The sequence below is a fragment of the Talpa occidentalis genome, unplaced genomic scaffold, assembly GCF_014898055.3.
Source record: "Talpa occidentalis isolate TD23 unplaced genomic scaffold, MPIMG_talOcc4v2.1 talOcc4.7, whole genome shotgun sequence".
Taxonomy (NCBI): domain Eukaryota; kingdom Metazoa; phylum Chordata; class Mammalia; order Eulipotyphla; family Talpidae; genus Talpa; species Talpa occidentalis.
Genome location: NW_023605083.1, coordinates 82,577,848 through 82,598,973, shown reverse-complemented (window position 1 = coordinate 82,598,973; position 21,126 = coordinate 82,577,848). Strand labels below are relative to the sequence as shown.

Genomic DNA, 21,126 nt, shown 5'->3' with positions numbered 1-21,126 from the left:
CAGTAGCCAATGCAGGAACCCTCTAAGGAACAACACAGCCAGGCCTCTTCTGAGTTAGCCTCTCCCAACCCTACCTGCTGCTTCCTCCCACTGAGACACGGGGAGGGCGGGTGGGAGGAAGGCGGGTTCCTCAGAGGTGGGGGGACCTTCAGTCCCATCTCAGAAGCAGGGGTGTTTCCTCTGTTCGCCTGTCACCAAGCCTCCCCGACAGCGCTCCCTGCCCCAGTGGAGCTGGCCCGTCTTTTCTCACCTTGGGAGGTTTGTGGGGGATCCATAGGAGCAGGTGGGGCTATCTGGACACTCCTGCTCAATGAGTAGCAAGGAGCAAACTTTCCCTCCACGGCCCTTGGCCAGGACACCCTCCCCCTAATCCCAGAGATGCCAAAATATCTCCCCGCACATTGAATAAGCCACACCATGCCAGGCCTGTGCCAAGCGTTTTCTTTTTTAAGGGGAGGAGGACACCAGAGGGCGCTGGGACAGAGGAGGTGCTGGTGAGCAGATCTAGTCAGCAGCACCCCAGCTTTCACCGCCAGGGTCAGGGATCCTGCCTATGTCTGCACCTGGGTCAGCTGGATGTCACCCCCCACTTCCACGGTGTTGATGGCCCGCAGGTCATTCACGCGGTGCTTGTATTCACACAGGGGCTGACGGTTCACTGCCACCTTCAAGCAGCCGCTTTCACACACGATCCACACCTGGGCGGAGAGGCCGTCGTTGGCGCCCCGCTTGGGAAGTCCTCAGCGCTAAGCGCGGGCTCCTGTGTCCTCACCCCAGCAACCCGCTTCCTCAAGCCTCCCTTCAGCCCCAACCCGCTTTCTAGCCCCGCACAAGGATTCGCTCCTCACTGAACACTTGCCCTCAACTTCCCAGGCCTCATCACGCTGTGTCCCTTGCCAAGGTCGCCCTTCCTGCCCTGCACACATGGGGGCGCTGCTAACCCCCCGGGGGATTCACAGCCTTTCCAGGCAAGACCTCCCTGCCTTTCCTGCCTCCTCACTGCCTCCCAGTCCAGCCGTGCTCCTCCCAGGCCTGTCCTGCCCTCCTCCCTCTCCTGCTAGACCTTGACCCACCGGGGCTCAAGCCACCCAGTCCTCAGCGCCCGGCACACTCGAGTGCTCAGAGCCGGCGCTGCCATGTCCGGAGGTACCAGGTCCACCCCAACACTCCCTCAAGGTGGCTGGGCCCCGCTGCGGGGCAGGGCTCAGTCTGTCACAAGCGCCACCTCATTTCACCCTAATAACGGGCTCTATGGCCAGCGGCCCCAGGTCGTTTTTTCGAGGAGGAAATTGAGCCCAGAGCAGTGAAGCCACCTGCTCAACGTCACACAGCTCCCTAGACTCAAGCTGGGGCTCTCTGGCTTGAAACACCCCAACAGACTGTGTGAACATCCAAGCTCCTTCCCTGGTCCTCGAGGCCCACACAGTCCTTTTCAAGGCTGGGCAGAAAACTAGGGCATGTTTTCAAACACAGATGCCCAGACCCTTCCTTCTTTGGCTGGGGACCAGGTCAGGCACTGATTTTTCTTTTTTAAACTCTGCAGGTATTTGAGTGTGTGGTCAGGGCTGAGACACCAGCCCCGTGTGAGGGGCCTCCAGTGGCACCCCTACACCCCTTCCCCTCTCTCCCCTGCAGCCCTGCTTCCCTGATCCCAGAGAGCCCAGGCTCAGGGCTCTGCACATGGGACCTGCTGCTTCCACCCACTGAGAAGGCGCCCTCAGGCCTTTGCTTGGCTCCCTCCTTCTGCCATTGAGGTCTCAACTGAACTGTGGCGCCCGTGCCAGCCGGCGGTCCCCAGGCCAGGCAGGTGCCTTGGTCGCGGGCTGCCCCCCACCCTGCTCCTGTGCTGCTCTCTGCATGGCGCCTGTTGTGCCTGCAGGGAGCTGCCCCCGCCCGCCCATTGCTGGTTCTTCCTCCACCTAAACTGTAACCTCAGCAGGGGCAGGGCTGCCTGAGCTTCCTGCTGTGCCCCAGCCCCTGGCTACTCTGCGCAGAGGGGCCCTCAGTCCCAGAGCAGATGAGGGCTTGTTGGGTGAGGAAAAGCATGACGCCTCCTTCTGGATGTGTTGGGTCACTTTGGGGCTCCATGAGCGGAGGTAAGTAACCTGCACTTGTGAGTTTATTTCCTCACCTGTGAAAGGGAGCCAGCACCACCCACCGTCTGTGGGAAATACTTAGAAAAGAATCTGTTGCAACTTTCTCTTCAGGGTCCAGACCTCACCTCAGAGGCATCAGCTCCCAACCCATCCAAAGTCCCCCCATGTCCTCCTTCACTGGCCCCAAGGATGCTCCTCTGAGTCTAGGCTTTGGGACCTTACCTGGAAGCCTTGGCCTGGGGTGAAGGGCATTTTGGGGAAGGTTTCTCTCTTCAGACCCCCAAGAGCTGTTGATCTGGGTGTTTCTGACCATGGCATTTTCATTGAATCAGGGGTTCAGGTGGAAAGCGATGTCACTCCCATAGCACAGGTTGATGTAGAAACTGGGGGTCCGGTGAGGAACTTACATGGACCTCCTCTGCCTACTGGGCCTCCCCAGACAGCCCAGAGCCTAGGGGATAGTCAGAATAGTGGGGCTGCCTCCTCCGGGAGAGGCCTGGCTTACCTCTGAGCCCTGGGCAGGATGGCGCCTGACATGACGAGGTTCTTAAAAGGGTACAGCACCTGGCCCCCCAACCCCCTCCTGGAGATGGAGGCAAAGAAAGGCAGGGTCTAGACAGGGGGAGGGGCCGGGCAGGTCACCAGGGGCAGCCAGAGCCCAGCCCTGCTGCACGGGGCCCTTGGTACCAAGTCCCAAGAATGCAGAGTGTCTAGCTGAGCTGACTACCACGCCTAGAGTAGTGTGTTTTTGTGGACCATGATAAGAGTCCATGGTCGCTTTATCTGATTCACTAAATGCTCAAGGAAGTTGTTCAGCCTTCCTGAAGTCAGGGGGATTAAACTGTCACCAGAGGCACTTTGGCCAGACGCAGAGGGTAGCTGACTGAAGGGGACGGCCTCCCTTCACGGTCAGGGGACATTACAGTTGACAGCACCTGTCAACACTCTCCTTACTTACTGGCTGTTTGAAGAACGTCAGCTGACTGAAGCGCCGCCTTTAATTTTGTGAGGTGCCCTTCACCCCCACGCTGCCCAATGCAAACCAAACCTCCACTCCTCCCAGGGCAACCGCTTATGTAAGTTGGGTTGGGGTACACCATAGGGGGATGATAGTGTTCTGTTGAAAGAGACCAGGAAATCCAGTGTGGGCATGTGTGCCCATGGCCCCCACACAGTCTAGGGGTGCTCCATGTGATCCTGGGGTCCTGAGGCTTCAGCCCTTGAATTCTCCCATCCTCCTCCCTCTCATGTCAGCCATGATAGTACTTCCTGCCCTGTCCCCCAGCCCCACAGTGGTCCTCAGTCTCCCCAGCAACTCCAACAGGTAGCCCCACTATCCCCAGGCTTCCCACAGGAGGAGGAGAAGCACCTACAGCCTGTGACCAGCAGTGACATCTTGGGAACTTATTTTCAGGTGGCAGAGACATGAACCTCACTTCCAAGGGCCACTGCACCTCCTTTTGCATACCAGAAGGACAGGTTTTCCTGCTGGTCCCCAGGAGACCCACCTTTTGGGCTGCTGGGTAAACCCAGACTGTCTGTTGTCCCAAGGAAAGTTTTGACTGCTGAGTCCTTGATACTGAATTCCTGCCCCAGTTTCCCTCAGCCAATATAAGGAAACAGAGTTTGACGAAAAGGAAAGAGGTTTAATTGGTCGACAAATGAGGAGGGCAGCAGACTCGTGTCTACAAGATCACCGTCCTGCTCTTTGGCAGGCTACAGGGGTATTTATACAAAGGGGAAAAAGGGGGAGATGGGCTAGGTCTGAAAAGGGGAGGGGGAAGGAGTCGGCACAGACATAGGTGGGCGCCAGCTTGCTTTCTTCAACAGCTGATGTTTAACTCATTTTTCCTTGGCTATAAAGACAAATCTGTCAAACAAGGGGGTAATTGAAAGAAATAGGGAAAAGACAAACTGTTAAACTTGTGGATGCTTATCTGAGAGTCCAGTATTCACAATTGCCTACCTGAGCAGACACCTGACCCGGACGTCCTCACCCTCCTGCTACACTCCCTCTTCCTAACTCTGAGACTAGAAAACCCAGTTCGTACTGAAGCGGTAATGATGGGGCTGTGAGCTGCCCTGAGATTTCAGACTTACAGGAAATATCTGTCCAGGGGTGCCCTGCATGGTGTGGACGACTGTTTGAGTCTCGAAGAAACCCTGCTTTAACCAGGCTCGCCAGCACCAACAGCAATACCACTGACTGCCACCAGAGGGCAGATGCTGGGTGGCGAGTGCACCTTGGGCCTGTAACCATCCCCATCACCAGGACCAGACCCTAAAACGGGCAAATGGGACTATTGCTTCACTCAAGGGAGCACGGTATGGACAAAGTTTCTTCTGGAGAAGAAATATGGCTGTGCTTGTGGCCCCGGCCCATCTTCCCTCTCAGGGCACTTTCCCAGCATGGCCAAGCTTTGTAGGAGGAAGCAAATACGGGGCCTCGGTTTTCTGTGACTGGCGGCAGGACGGCAGTGGCTTGAGCAAAAAGTGTCAATTCAGGCTGTTCTCCAATGCACCAGGGCCAGCCACCCCTCTCCCAATTCACACCCACCACTCCCACCCCCACCTTGGCCAGGCAGGTGGTCAAGGGGTTCCTACCTCACTGCCCACTCCCCCTCCCTTGGGGGAGGCTTAATGCTGCCTGTCCTCCTGCTAACCCACAGGAAGATCCAAAACAAAGAGGTTCAAAGAGAGAGGAAGAGACTTACGGAATTCTGACTGTTGTCCGGCAAAAAACCTGTAGACTGAGGGGATGAGAAAGGCAAAATGGTGGTTAATGTTGGAGCCACACGGCAGTTTGATGATGCAGAAATCGCGGACACAATCCCAGACTATTGCTCATCTTCCTCTTGCTCCTAAGCAATCCTTCCTGGGCCTGTGGCACCCAGAATCTTATTCACCCTGGCAGGTACAGTACGGTTATGAAACGGGGTGGGGGGTGTCACGGTTGGAGGTGAGGGCCATCCCCATTGGCTGCTGCAGAGAGGACAATGAGTCTGATGCAGGCCATGTCGCTTGCTCAGCTCCCAGAGGCAAGCACATGGCCCCCAGTGCCGTTTTTCACCCATAAATTGAAGGCTGGTATTTACTGAAGACCTAGTATGTGCCAGGCTCTGGCTTCAGTGCTTTCTGAGGGAGGAATCCTCAGCTCCTGTTTCACTGGCAAGGCAAGCAGACTCAGAAAGGCTAAGCAAGTTGCCCAAGCTCACCCAAGCAGCAAGTGATAAAATCCAAAATGGCATCTGTCCTGTCTGACAATCTCCACCACACCCTGCCCTGCCCTGGCCAGAGGCAAAGCCAGGCTGCTGCAGAGATTCCTGGAGGTCCAGCTGTACCTGACAGACCACAGGAAGGCTAGGGAGAGAGACAGCCCTGCCCCTAGCTCCCACTGCTCCGGAACCTGTCCCTATCCAGAGACTATTCTGGACTTCTTTCTCCTGGCTGTGCAAACTACACTCCACATTTATTTCTTACTGACGCCGCTATTACTGTGCTAATGACCAGCCCCAGTCCCAGCCACGAGGGTCCTGGGTGTGGGGAGGAGGAGGTGGTGTGGGGGGACAGACACACAGGCACAGGCACAACGGGACAGGTGATGGCACAGCACAGAGATGTACAAAGTCCCGCCTGACGGAGGGAGGGGGCATCCAGCCAACTGCCAGGCGGGAGATGCCAGGAATGACATTTAAATAAAACACCTAAGTAGAACATTTGAAATAGAGCACTGAAGGGTCATTAGGGGCTTGCTGGTGGGGGGTGGGCAGGGCAGGCAGGCAAAGGGGGCTTTCAGCATGTGCAGAAGTGAAAGGAACAGAGAGAGAGCCTCGGGGGAGCAGGGGAGGCTGCTGGGGGGCCTTTAAGATTTTTAAGCAGGGAGAAGTGTGATAAGATGTGTCTGGCAGTGGGTGGGTCTGAGGGAGGGGAACTAGACCAAGGTCCTCGTGGGGAGGCACCAGGTGGCCTGGAGCCAGGCAGAGGCTCCAGGAGGGAGAGTGCTGGCACGTGGAGAGCCATGGAGGAGGGGAGGGGAGACTCAAGGATGACTCCTCGGTCTCCAGCTCTGGGCTGGGTGGTGTGGCTGAGACAGGGCACCCTTGTGTGGACATGCTGGGGCCTCTAGGACTTTTAGGACCCTCTGCTGACTGTCCCCGGGGCCTCTGGTTATCACTCACTTGCTGTTTGTTCCCCCTGGGCTTAGATGAGAAATGAGAAGGCTTTGAGAATCACACCATGGCGGAGGCAGCTTGGACGGGGCCATGTGGGTGTTTTGTTAAAACAAAAGGCAGGCATCAGGGGGAGAGGGAAGGGGTGTTAGGGGAGCCAAGGAAGAGAGAAAAGGCAGGAGCAGGGGTAAGAGGGAGAGAGCCCGGCAGGCAGAGAGAGCAGACCGCCACACAGGCAGGACAGGACAGGGGAGGTGTGTCCCTGGAGTCACCTGGCTGGAGATTAGCCCGTACCTTCAGCACCGCACCCCCAGCCTGTGCTAGGAGGACGGTATTACCTGGACTGTGATGTCGGACACCTGCACACAGCCATTGACACAGAGAGTGTCTGCACGGTGGTAGGGCACGCGGTGTGAATATCGCAAAAAGAAGCTCCCATTCACTGTCACCTGCAGAGAAGAGTCACTTGCACAGGAAAGGGGTCCCACCCCAGGGTGGGGGCACACCCAGTCTCCAGCACACCCCCTGCCTCTAGACATGAGCACCTGCCTCTGGTTATCTCATCTGTCTCCCTTAGGGGAGGGCCCCAACCTGCACAGTGTGTCAGGACATACCTGTGAGCCCAGGCGCGTGGAGACTGCTTGGCTCTAGTTGTTGGCTTTTAGTTCTGTGGTGTTTGTTTATTGCAGGGTTTGTCTTTCTAATAGTAGCTCACCTGGGGGTTATTCAACATGCGCATTTACGTGTGCATGCAAGTACTCTCAGGGAACAAAGGAGAGGCGACCTTGGGTTGCACATTGAGGGATTGGGAACTTCCACGTTTCCATAGACAGATAAACTCGCCCAACTCCCCTCACACAAGGCACATCTCTGTTTGCAACCTCTGGCAAAAGTGATTTGCAACCTCTGGCAAAACAGCCATTAGTAGAACCTGGGCAAAGGTTATAATAATGTGGCTGAACAGTATGTATTCCCAGGGACCTGGAGTGAAAGAGTGACTGCATCAAGGAATGGAATTAACAGGGACCTTAAAGACCCTGGAGGTGAAAAAGTAACAAGGTGACTTAACTAGGTGGGTTTTCTTTAAGATTTTTTAAAATTTATGTATACAAGAACTGGGGTACAGGCCAGATATGCTGGGAGTGAGAGGATTCACCAGAGACAAAGTGGGGAGCAGAACAGGCAGACTGACTGAAATACACTGCTGATGGGAGCAGCGGGTGAGACAGGAGAGGTCTGCTGCGCCATGTGGGCCAGCTCCAGGGATCGAACTCACGCCGCAGTACTTGCCAATATCTTGATAGCACTGAAACTTAACCACTTTGCCACCAGGGAGCCCCAACTAGTTCTTTCTGGATAAAAGAACCGACAGGTGCACCCGCAGAGTGCAGCCATCACTAACACCCTTAAAAGGAAACAGTCTTGTTGCTACATATTATTGTTCAACCTGACCCAGTTAATGCAAGTTTGTGAAGGTGATTCACAGAGTCCCAGGGCTGAGGACAGGAAGCTGGAGGGGTGTCAAGAGTCCCTGCTCACCTGGAACTCTGAGCTCTTTACCAGGAAGCACAGCTCAAATGCATGTCCATTCTGGAAGGGATTTAGCGTCCTCTCCTTGGTCCCCCACCATCCACGCTCCTTTGTGTTGCAGACCACATACCCTCCATCCTCAAAGCGCGGGTTGAAGTGGAAGGCTATGTCATCGTCGGTCTTACCAGTCTGGAAGTTCACACAAAACCTAGGCCTGGGAAACAGCTCCGTTGAGGCCCAGCAGGGCCTCTCACCTCTAACTTCGTCAAGAACTTGCCCACTTACATGCTGGGCAGAGACTAGTTGTTGACATTCTCTGTTCTGCTAGTTACACTTAGTGTTTCTGTGCCCTTATTTCATCTTGCCCCTGCAGTGTGACTTTCTAAAAATAAGTGGGAAGTGGGTGAAGAAAAATGTGGATACTACCCATGAGAAGCCTAGGTCTTGGACTAATTACAAATTGAAGTCAATGAAGGAAGTTGACAAAGGTGACTAGAAGTGAGATTCTTTACCTCCCAGGAACACTCGGAGGCAAGCTCCCAGCTGCTCAGCTGGCAAAAAGACAACATGTTTTCAAAACCTGTGAAATGGGTGGGAAGGCCCTTATGAAGACAGTGGCTAAGAGGGAGGCTGTGAATAAACATTGGCTCTTGGACACCAGAAACTTTGGTCTGCTTGTCCTTCATTGGGAATGTAACAGAGGGGGTCCCCAGGAAAGGGGGGAGGTTCCAGGTTTTCTGCCCATCCCAAGGGAGGGTAGAGCTGAGCTGGGAGAGAAGAAGCTAAAGAGGAGACTGAGAAAGGAAGGAAGCAGGATGGAACCAGAAGGAGACCTGGAGGAGGCACATGGAGCCTAGAGACACGTGAAGAAATTGTGCTTGTCTTTTGGTCGTGGACTGGGTGACACAGATGTGGGTGAGACCCGTGGGGAGGTGATAATGGTGGTTTTTGTCTTGATTTTGATTTTGCTCTCTCCTCCCAGACTTGTCTGGTTTTTTCTGATCCTTTTCTGTGGGTCCCCTCTGGAAGATGCTTTAGACTTGTGGCAGGCTTTGGGGTCTAGTTCTGGCCAATCCTGGTTGGGTGAACTTTTACCCACAAGGGGATGGGTAACTTTGGGAGCTTGATTTAGAAACTATATTCTTTGCCTTTTCTGTATTGTTTCCTAATTGTATTAAAGTTCCTTCCCATTAAAGTCTCATATGTTTTGTGTTGATGCTCGGACGGCAGAACCTATTTAGAGCAGGCAGGTTAGCGTGGTCTGGGGTGGCCCTCTCCCTGCCCTGTACCAGAAGGAGGTGTGTGTCCCCCCTGAGGTGTGAAAAGAGTCAGCCAGGCCTGTCCTCAGAGCCCCCACTCTGCACCACCATTCAATGACCTAGAACCTCAAGTTGCTACATCTGCCTTTGGGAGTGATTAATGACATGGGGTTCAAAAGGGTCCCCATGCAAGTAAATGTTTGTTACTGTCTCTCTTCAGAAAAAGTTCCTCACCATCAAAATGTCCTTTGAGTCTAGTTGTGGCTCTAAGGTTGAGGAATTAAAAGAAGCTTCCAAGAAGCCTGACTCAAAAGGAGTGGCTGTTCTGCCTTTGCCAAGACATATCTTGCTACTGTCCTAAGAGCAAGCTCCAGACTGAGGTCTCCGCTGAGGCGACTCCAGCCCTCCCAGAACTTGGCCCCAACACAGCCTGCCCTGAGGCTCCCTCTGGCCTTCAGGGGGTCCCACATGTGAGGAGCTCAGGGAGGTGCACTGTCCCATCCCCAAGGGACTGTCTCTGACATCCCTGTGGAGCCCATTTGGTTTCTCTCTGGAGAGGACAGTCCCAGAGGCCACTCTCAAATCTAGGTGGCTCAGCGAGCTCTCCATCCACAGGCACAGGACGCGCTGCCAGGAGCACTCAAGGAAAGGACCCATGACCTGAATCAGGATGTCTCTGTTCCTCTTCACATGGAGAATATTGTCCTGAAATAGCTCTAGGCCTACATGTTGCCCGTGTGGCCCCTCAGTTTCACTCCTTAGGGCTTTGAAAATCCTGCATAAGGAAAGGGACAGAGCAAAAGCTCCCATGGGAAGAGGTGGGGACAGTTTCTACTGGACAGGATGGGTGGAGAGGGCAGACAGAGAGGAGGAGAGAAAGGGGCAGAAGTTTAGACATGAGGTTGGGGCTGCCCTGGCAGGCAGGATTTAGGGACTCCAGGGGCCTCACTTCCCTCAGTGTTGTGAGGCACTCAGGGCTCTGAAAGAAGACGTATGGCAGCATGGCTGTGTCCACCTGGCTGGAAGGCCATGGAGGGGGAGTTGCCTAGAATGCAGATGCCAAGCTGAGGTAATGGCATGAAGGGATCCAGAAGGTCCCGGCCTCATGCCAGGTGAGGACAAGACCACTGGGGGCAGAAGTCGGCTGGAATTGAGACAGAAGTCATGTGAGAGAGGGCCCTGTGTTGGGGGATTCCATGGGCATTGCGGACTTCAACAGGCAAGCAGCATGTAGGCCCAAGCTGAGCAAAAATCTCCCACTTCTGCACCCCTGGACCTTAGCAGAGGTCAGCTAGGGCTGCCCGAGCATCTGGGGGCCTGCCAGTTTCTGAGATGGCCAAACTCTTTCCTGTTCCCAGACATCCCCCAGGACTTTCCTCAGGAGCAAGTAGGGGAAACAGTACTGAGATTTTGCATTTTGAATTGACTTAGCATTTTCCAGAAAAGACCTTGAAACCCAAAGTGGCCGAATTACATTTGATGACAAAGCTGAAATATTTCCACATCAGCAGAATGAAGGACAGTGTGGGAGATAAAGGGAATGATCTTTTTATTTTTAAACTCTGGGTCAGAGAGTACAAAGTTCAACACCACAACATTTTATGCTTCTGCACAGGCCTGTGTTCTGCCCGTAGACTGTATTAGCCCTGTGAGGCCCTCGTGTGATCGGCAGGTGACAGTGGTGCTGTGGGTGATGCTGGGGACTGGGAGGGACTGAGTGAATCGACCAGAGCTTAAAAGTGCTGGGACTTGTTAAGGATTGAGGCTGGAGAGAAACAGAAGTTCCAGGTACCTGTTTTCACTGGAGAAATAAACGATCCCTTTGATAGTGATTTTACTTCCTTCATGGAGACCCTCCGGGATAGGCGCGTAGTAAGGGAGAGGCTGCGGGGAGAAGATGTAGGTCAGTCAGTGGGTCCACCCCCTTCTCTTCCTGCCCTCAGCCTTCAGTGCTTGCTTGAGGTCACCTGAATGCCTGGCACCTCCCTGGGGGCCTGGTGTGACTGTGAACAGCACAGAGGGTGTCTGGGCCTCACTGATTTTCCAGGCCCAGGAGGAAGCCAATGAGAATCTAGATAGTCCTACAGACATTCTGAGATTGTGATGTGGAGACACGGGCTTGGGCACGATGGGACAGAGAGATGGCCTCCCTTGAGAGTATGCAGGAAATGAGGGTTCCAGGAGGGCCTTCTAGGAAGGGAAGGAGCATGCACCCTGTCCTGAGATGAGAGGCCCTGGGCCCCCCACCAAGTTCCTGGTAAACATCCGGGCCCTGGACTGGGGCTTAGACGGCCTCAGGGACAAGGGTCCCATTGACCTATTCTAGAGGATAAACCTTTCTGCTCACCTGGAAGGGCCACGAAAAAGATGTCTTCCCTGCCCACCCCACCCATAAGACAATGGCGATCATGACCTTTTTACTTTCCCAGCCACCTAGTGGCACCTATTTCAAGATCTTTTCTGCAGTCACTGGGCGGCCCCCTCCTCTACTTCTGCTTCTGGGCCCTATATTCCTTCTTCTAGGCCCTTAGTAGCCTCCAAAGCTCTGATGTTGTCGCTCCACTGCTTCAAGGCCCCATCAACAGGCCCTTTGTCAAATTCTCTTTCCCAGGCCTCTTTAAAGGAGGGATGGTTATGGTGGGCACACATATCCAGGTGCCCACTCCAGGTGTGAATCTTAATTCTGATGCTCATCATCTGAGTGTCCTTGAGAAACTTACTAAACTCTTTTTGCCTCAGTTTCCTCATCTGGAAAATAAGGATAAAGTTACCTTCTGTATAACATTTTTCGCTGATTTAGTAAGAACATCTGTGAAGAGGTTGACACATAGTAGGTGCCTGTTTACCACCACTATCTCTTTCTACCATGGTCTCTGAGTAAGATCGCCAAATTGGGTACTTTTCAACATTCAAATCTTACTCCTAGAATGAATTTTATCTAATATGGATTTTTACAATCTGCATGAAACATAATTCTATCTCCTAGTAAAGTTTCACATTTTCAAATTGTTAATGTGTTATCATACTTCTCTTTTGGGTTAACTCCCTACAAAAAGGAAATGTCTATAGGACTCAGGCATATGGTATATGTGAGATCCTCAGTTAGGGTACAATAGGGAATGGTGGGGACTATGACAAAATAATCTCATATCTTTCATCTAGAAGGGCAGGATCCACTCAGCTCAAAGCAACGATTACTCTCTAAGCACAGGGTTTTTAAAGTTCCCAGTTTTTTTTTAGAAGATAGAAATCTGGTCTTTTTTTCTGTAAAACTTTCTAATTCCTAAGGTAAAATTAAATTAAAAAGGATTATGGAAGAATTGAGAGAAACATAATGAAATATATGCAATGGAAAGATATAATGAAGTATATGCAAATCTGTATTTGCCTCAAAATAACTCTAGAGTGGAAAAGGATGTAAGTTTGAGCATAGATGAAGCAAGACAGGTCATGAGTTAATAACTGTTGAAGTCAGGTGATGCCTATGTGTTGTTCTTATTATTCTTCTGCATTTGCTATAGGAAGAGTCAAAAACAATGTAATTTGAAAAAAAATACCCAGCAGCCAAGGACAGTCCAGTGGCCATTGCCTTGTGACCTTGAGTTCTATGACCTCTCAGAACCCAGGGCAGAATCCAGCTCTCACGCACACTCGCACAGTGTCCTCACTCATGTGGGTGGTGCTACCCATGGACATTAGGGAGGGCATCATGTTGTACCTCAGGCCAGGTCTGAGCAATTCACAAGTCCCCTCCATCTCTATTCTCATGGTTGTCTCTTCCATGTCAGCGGTTTTGGAGAAGCAAGTCAGCCTGATACATGTGTGAGCTGATGGCACACTTCCTGAAAACTGCTTCCCCCATTTGTGTATAGAAGTCTGAAATTCTCTTAGAAGCATTTTGTGCAGTCAGGAGAGACAGTGCTTACATTTCGAACACTCCTGGCAAGTTTGTGGCCTTCACTTAAGATTTATCTCCACAGAACAGAAATCACTGAATGATGGAGGGTGTGGGTGTGGGGCTGTCAGGCACAGAAGGAAAGTGAGGACAGAGAGGGGAAGGAGGCCACAATCCCCCAGCAGCACCTATAGCTTAATCTTAAGACATGCTTGCCCCTAAAAAGTTTTGTAAGATCTCAATATATCTTAAATGGTGTCCCCAACACTATATTTAACTGAATATAAGTCTTCAGACAAGGTTATTCATTGCAGAAAAAGGACTGAAAAGAATCTAAATCAGAAAAGGGTGAAATAAATTATGGTATAAATTATGGTGAAATAAATCTATTTTACATGTCTTTACTTATTGAGGGATGACGTATCTCTGGAAGGAGTCAAGGAAACTGATAACACTAGCTGTCTCCAGGTGGAGATGGTAGGATAAACAATTACTACTTCCACCCCCCCAAAAAACATCCACATTCCCATTGCTGGAATCTGAAAATGTTAGGACACCTGGCAAAGGAGCTCGGCAGGTGTGAGGAGTGAGGGGTCTTGAGATGGGCCATCCCTTCTTCCCGGGGGGCCAGTGTAGCTACAGGCTCCTCACCCTAGGGAGGCAGGAGAGCAGAGTCAGTAGTAGGAGCTGTGACAACAGAGATGGAGGAGGAAGCATCCTTGAGCCAAGGGAAGCTGGCAGCCACTAGACGCTGGAAAAGGAAAGGAGACGAATTGTCCCCTGAGGCCTCCAGAGGAAGCAGCTCTACTGACACTTTGATTTTCTCTTCTCACCTCCAAGACTGTAAGAGAATGGATTTGAGTTGTTTTAAGTTTGGCTGGTCATGGCTGCTATGGAAATTTGACGTGTGCGCATGCGTGTGCGTATGTGTTTGCGTGTGTGTGTGTGTGAGTCTGAGAAAGAGAGAGAGAGAGAGAGAGAGAGAGAGAGAGAGAATAGGCCCAGCACCTGTGCTTTACTGCCACACAGGCTGCCTCTCTCAGTGAGCGCTGAGCATACTCACTCCTGGCTTACCAGCTGCCCCCCACGGCCACAGTGAGTCCTGTCCTGCTTGTAAGTCCAGCCGCCCCTCTGGCAGTGGGAGGAAGTTGGGCCAGACGAGGCCAGGCCTGAGCTGAGAATGGGCTGAGGCTCCCAAGCCAGACCCTAGTGGTGTGGACAGCTCTGCAGAAGACGGCTGGGCCATGTGCCCTTCCTGTCACACTATGGAGAAAGTGAGGGTCCAACTCCTCGGGGTCAGGGGTTCATCGGGAGAGGCCCCCCATGTGGGATGGGGAGTCCCAGTGCCTGTGGCAACTGCCCCCATTCTTTCTCTTGTTTGGACTTCAGGACTTGTTTTTTTTTTTCTTTTTCTTTTTTTAAAGATTTATTTATTTATTTATTTATACAAGCACTGGGTACAGTCAGAAGCGCGGGAGGGTGAGAGAATTCACCAGAGCCAGAGTGGGGAGCAGAACAGGCAGAAGGACCGAAGTACACTGCTGAGGGGAGCAGCGAGCGGCAGGAGAGGTCTGTGCACCATGTGGGACCCTCCTCCAGTGGCCGGGGAGCAGCTGGGGATCGAACCGGTGCCACACAGGCTGCGGGCAGCTTCGCAACCCAGCGCTCAACCACTGTGCCACCTGGGAGGCCCTTCAGGGCTTGTTTTAATTCTCTTCTGCCCACAGGAGGGCAGAAGAATAAAACATTTGGAAAGAATAAAACATTTATTAAAATAAATGGCATTTTGGGAAGAGCTCTGGGATCTCCCATATGGAGAGTGTGGGTGCCCAAGACACATTTTGAGCCTGAGGCCCCACCGAGGCATTAATCACACCTGGCCCAGCTTCTTCCAGCCCCACCCCAGAAGTCTCTACCAGCTGGTCACGGGGCACCAGGCCAGCAGGGAGGCACAGGCCAATTAGGGGCCCTGTTGAGGCAGGACACAGTGCACCGTCTCAGTCACTCCCCGCACTCAGCACCCTGCTACTTCCCATCCAGAAAGGCTCTGGAAGCTTGCCTGCCCCTCCCCTGCCCCTGCCTCTTGGAAATCTCTTTGCCAATCAGACTCCTGTGACAAGCTTGGGCCCACAACACAGTGAACACAGATGCTTCCTGGGCCTGGTTGCCACTTGCATGACTTGCTCCATTTCTGCTTTCCCCCTTTTCCTGGAAGTCAAGACACCTTCCTTCTCTGCCACTTACCATTGGGGCCATTTGGCAAGTGACCACACTTCTCTCATCTCAGCTTTCCCAGGGATGGAGTGGGGACATTAAGACTCCTGGGTTTGAACAAGACACCTGCAGACAGAGTCTACATATGTTGCAAAAAGGGGCAAAATGTGGCTTTTCACACACACCCTCCCCTCACACAGTCCTCTCTGATCTCTCTACGTACACCCTGGCCTGCCCTTGACCTACTAATTCACCCCTCAGGAAGCAGACAATTCCTCAAATGGCCTTCCCTACTGCCCCCAGACTCCTTAGAATACGAAACAGCCCCACAGCCCCCAGGACAGGCAGGTACCTTGCAAACTCTCTAGACAGGAGACCCACTTAGTCCTGACCTCAAGCCAGGGGGCTTGAGGCTCCTGGATTATCCGCATTTTACAGATGTGGAAACCCTGGCCCAAGGAGGCAACAGCCACTTGCCTGAGGTCATCCAGCTAGTGGTTGGTTGAACCGAGAAAAGCCATCTCTAAGGAGAGCGCCCCTGACTGCCAGGCTGGACTGGCCCCTTCCCCAGAAGCCCTATCACTTCCCCCACTCTACCAGCCACCATTCTTCCATTTATCACGGACGCCTGCCTTCCCCAGAGCACCCAGGACAGGTTAGACACCCAGAGGGAGCACAGACCCCAGTGCTGACTACGCCATCCTCCTGGAAAGGCGTTGCTGAACAGAATTGTGCCAGCTTGTCCCATCTGGCTTTCTGTGTTCGCTTTGGGATGGTACCTGCCCCTACGCCTCCCCTGACACACACTCGCTGCCAACCATGAGTTGTTTCCTCAAACACCCAGAACTGCTTCCCACAGCCTGGGCAGCCCCTCCACTCAGCCATCACCACCCGCCAGCAGCATGGAACTCACTGGGCCCAGGTGGATAGCTGGCTGGGCAGCGCTGAAAGCCATCTTGCCCCACTCCTGCGGCCTGCACTACTTCCACCAGACAGTCCTCTGCACTAGAGAGGACTTAGCCAAGAAATAGAAGCCTAATCGATTTGGCAATTGATCAATGGGGAGGAGCCAGGAGCAGGAGACTTCAGTCTAGATATATTGCAAGGTGGAGTCCTGGAGGAGGGGCAGGCTCTGGCAGAGAAACCACTGCCCCCTCCCACCCAGTGACCCTTGCTGCCTATTCCTCATGTGCCCCACCCTGAGAGCTAGTATTTGAGTCTTACAGGTCCAAAGTGCCTGCCCCTACTGACAAGTTTCCAGATGTCATCATCCAGGAGTATATGACTGTGTCCCTACCTTGGTCCGTCACAGTGTCCAGAAAATGGCAGGCCTGCTGGAAAGGGCCTTTGTTCCTGGGTTGCAGGTACACGGGGTGGTGCTGCTGGTGCTGATGGGAAGGACTGGTTAGACACATTTTATTCACAGAGAAACTGAGGCTCAGCGAGAGAAACCATGGACACGTAGCTCACCACTGGTAGCCTGAGTTATATGAAGATACTGAGGTCCTCACAGAGTATTTCTCTCTTTCAAAATTCTATTCCTTATACATAAACATATAATCATATGGAAAGAAATGTTTCACAGATAGAAAATCTAATGAATTTAAAATCTAATCTTTCTTTTTTTTTTTAAAGATTTATTTATTTATTTATTTATATAAGAACCGGGGTACAGGCCAGATGCGCAGGAGGGTGAGAGGATTCACCAGAGACAGAGTGAGGAACAGAACACGCAGACAGATGAAATACACTGTTGAGGGGAGCAGCGGGCAGACAGGAGAGGTCTGCCGCGCCATGTGGGACCCTCACCCCCCACAACCACCCGCGGCCGGTCAGGATCCAACTGGCGCTGCAGAGGCTGCAAACAGCTTCACAGCGCTGTGCTCAACCACCTGTGCCACCAGGGGAGGCCCTGATCTAACTTTCTAAAATACAAAATCTAATCTAAAATCTATCCTGATGCAGCTTTTGTTCCAAGAGCACAGGCTGCCCTGGGGACTCTGACCCTCCTCGCTGAGTGTGTCTTTCTTCTCTTGTCTCTCCTTCTTTTCTGGGCTTGAGAATGCACGTGAAGAATATTCCAGGTGACAGGGCAGTCAGGGAAACATGAGCCACACCGCCTTTAATTGACTTCAGCACCTAGTTAAGGGAAATGCTGGTGTGCACAGACAGCAGAGTGGGCTGGGTAGGGGAGGCGGAGGGGTGGAGGGGCGCTGATGTAAGCTTCCCTGCCACCACCAGGTCCCTGCAGTGAGGAGGCACAGAGGTGACCCTGCGAAGACCAGGGAAGCCAAGCGGGTAGAGTGTTCCCTGGGCCATGCATCCCTGCCCCCTCTGCCTTCTCACACCTTCCCTAGAAGTGGCAGACTCTGCAGAGACCAACCTCTTTGACGTGTACACAACAGACCACAGCCACGGTCCCCTGTGAACCTCCTCCCTCCCCACTATGTTCTTGGGTCAGCCACAACTTTTTTTTTTAATATTAATTTTTTTTTTACATCATTGTTCATTTTTATTTTATTTTTTTTTAAATAATAAATTTTATTTTTATATTCCCCCATACAATTGCAAACGCCCCATTCTGACCCCAATCCCTCCCCTCCCGCCCCCCCCCCCCCAAAAAGTGTCTCTGGTTCATAGTTTTTTGTTGATTTTGATTTTCACTTTCTTATATTCATTTTCCTGGTCCCTTATTTAAGTTTTCTAGATTCCTGCTATGAGTGAGACCATCTGGTATTTTTCTTTTGTTTTTTGGCTTATTTCGCTGAGCATGATCCCTTCCAACGCCATCCATGTTGCTGCAAATTGCATGTGTTTATCTTTTTTGAATGCTGAGTAATATTCCATGGTGTATATGTACCACATCTTCTTGATCCAGTCATCTATTTTTGGGCATTTGGGCTGTTTCCAAAGCTTAGCTATTGTAAATAGTGCTGCTATAAACATAGGGGTGCAGGTGTTCTTTGGGATTGATGTTTCTGTGTCCTTTGGGTAAATACCTAGGAGTGGAATTGCTGGATCATATGGAAGCTCTATGTTTAGTAGGTCCAGAAATCTCCACACAGCTCTCCATAGTGGTTGGACCAGTTTGTACTCCCACCAACAGTGCAGAAGAGTTCCTTTTTCTCCACACCCTCGCCAACATTTGTTGTTGCTAGTTTTTTAAATATGTGCCATTCTCACTGGTGTGAGATGGTATCTCATGGTAGTTTTGATTTGCATTTCCTTGATTACAAGTGATGTTGAACATTTTTTCATATGTCTGTTGGCCATTTGCATTTCCTCTTCAGAGAAGTTTCTTTTTAGCTCTTCTGCCCATTTTTTGACTGGATTATTTTCTTTGTTGTTGCTGAGTCTCATCAGCTCTTTGCAAATTTTTGTGATCAGTCCTTTATCATTAGTGTTGGGTGCAAAAATGTTCTCCCAGTTGGTGGGGTTTCTCTTTGTTTTTGTTATTGTCTCTTTTGCTGTGCAGAAGCTCTTTAATTTGATGTAGTCCCAGCTGTTTATCTTTGCCTTCACTATCACTGCTTTGGGTGATGTGTCTGTAAAGATGTCTTTGATGTGCATATCACGTAGTGTTTCGCCTATATTTCCTTCTATGTATTTTATGGTTTCAGGTCTTATGTCTAGTTCTTTAATCCATTTTGAGTTGATTTTTGTGTATGGTGTGAGGTAGTGGTCAAGCTTCATTCTTTTGCATGTAGCGACCCAGTTTTCCCAGCACCATTTATTGAACAAACTTTCTTTGCTCCAATGCATAGTCTTTGCTCCTTTGTCAAAGATTAGTTGACATTAAATCTGTGGGTTTATTTCTGGATTTTCTATTTGATTCCATTGGTCTGTATGTCTGTTCTTGTTCCAATACCATGCAGTTTTGATGATTATGGCTTTGTAGTATAGTTTGAAGTCTGGGAGTGTGATGCCTCCATTTCCTTCTTTTTTTTTCAGTAGAGCTTTGGCTATTCGGGGTTTTTTGTGATTCCATATGAATTTCATCAATAATTGTTCTATTTCTTTGAAGAATGACATTGAAATTTTGATTGGAATAGCATTGAATCTGTATATTGCTTTTGGTAGGATGGCCATTTTAATAATGTTTATTCTTCCAATCCATGAGCAGGGGATGTCTTTCCATTTCTTTGTGTCTTCTTCTATTTCTTTTAACAGTGTTTTATAGTTTTCTTTGTATAGGTCCTTTACCTCTTTTGTTAGATTTATTCCCAAATATTTGATTTTTTTTTTGTTTCGATAATAAAAGGGATGGTTTTTTGATTTCTTCTTCTTCAGATTTATTGTTTGTGTATAGGAAGGCTACTGACTTTTGCATGTTGATTTTGTATCCTGCCACATTACTGAATTGATCGATGAGTGGAATTAGTTTTTTTGTGGAGATTTTGGGGTTCTCTATGTATATTATCATATCATCTGCAAATAGTGATAGTTTGACTTCTTCTTTTCCTATTTGGATTCCTTGGATGTCTTTCTCTTGTCTTATTGCTCTGGCTAGGACTTCCAGTATTATATTGAAAAGCAGTGGTCAGAGTGGACATCCTTGCCTTGTTCCAGATCTTAATGGAATTGCTTTCAGCTTTTCACCATTGAGAATGATACTGGCTGTTGGCTTGTCATAGATGGCCTTTATGATGTTGAGGTACGTTCCTTGTATCCCAAGAATTTCAAGGGCTTTTATCATGAATGCGTGTTGCACTTTGTCGAAAGCTTTCTCAGCATCTATTGATATTATCATATGGTTTTTATATTTCTTTTTGTTGATGTGTTGGATAACGTTGATTGATTTTCGGATGTTAAACCATCCTTGTGTCCCTGGAATGAATCCAACTTGGTCGTGGTGAATTATCTTATGGATACATTGTTGGATTCTGATAGCTAAAATTTTATTGAGGATTTTTGCATCAGTGTTCATTAGGGAGATTGGCCTGTAGTTTTCCTTTTTTGTGTTGTCCTTGTTCAGTTTTGGTATTAGTGTAATGTTGGCTTCATAGAACGTGTTTGGTATTGTCCCTTCCTTCTCAATTTTTTTTTTTTAAAGATTTATTTTTATTTTATTTTATTTATTTATACAAGCACTGGGTACAGTCAGAAGCGCGGGAGGGTGAGAGAATTCACCAGAGCCAGAGCGGGGAGCAGAGCAGGCAGAAGGACCGAAGTACACTGCTGAGGGGAGCAGCGGGCGGCAGGAGAGGTCTGCGCGCCATGTGGGACCCTCCTCCGGTGGCCGGGGAGCAGCCGGGGATCGAACCAGCGTCGCAGAGGCTGCGGGCAGCTTCGCAACCCAGCGCTCAACCGTTGCGCCACCGGGGAGGCCTCCTTCTCAATTTTTTGGAAGAGTTTGTGAAGGATAGGCACTAATTCATCTCTGAATGTTTGGTAGAATTCATTTGTAAATCCATCAGGTCCTGGGCTTTTGTTTTTGGGGAGGTTTTTGATTACCATTTCAATTTCGCTGCTTGTAATTGGTCTGTTTAGGTGTTCTATTTCTTCTTATCTAGCTTTGGGTTATTGTAGAGTTGTAGGAATTTGTCCATCTCCTCTAGATTGTTGAACTTGTTTCCATATAACTGTTCATAGTAGTTACTGATTATTCTTTTGATTTCTGCTGTGTCCGTTGTGATTTCTCCTCTTTCATTTATGATCCTGTTTATTTGTGCTTTCTCCCTTTTTTCCTTTGTGAGCCTGGCTAGGGGTTTGTCTATTTTATTTATTTTTTCAAAGAACCAGCTCTTGGTTTCATTGATCTTTTGGATTGTTTTTTTAGTTTCAATTTCATTTATTTCTGCTTTGGTTTTTATTATTTCTTTTCTTCTACTGGTTTTGGGGTTTTTTTGTTGTTCTTTTTCTAGATCTTTGAGCTTCGAGATTAGGTTGTTTCTTTGAGTTCTTTCTTGTTTTTTGATGTGAGCTTCTATTGCTATATATTTTCCTCTTATTACTGCTTTTGC

At 50.2% G+C, this 21,126-nt stretch overlaps 1 pseudogene; it reads right to left on the bottom strand.

Moving 5' to 3' along the window:
• Positions 1-551: 551 nt before the first annotated feature.
• Positions 552-16,118, bottom strand: LOC119231460 (galectin-9-like; annotated as a pseudogene).
• Between the last annotated feature and the right edge of the window lie 5,008 nt (positions 16,119-21,126).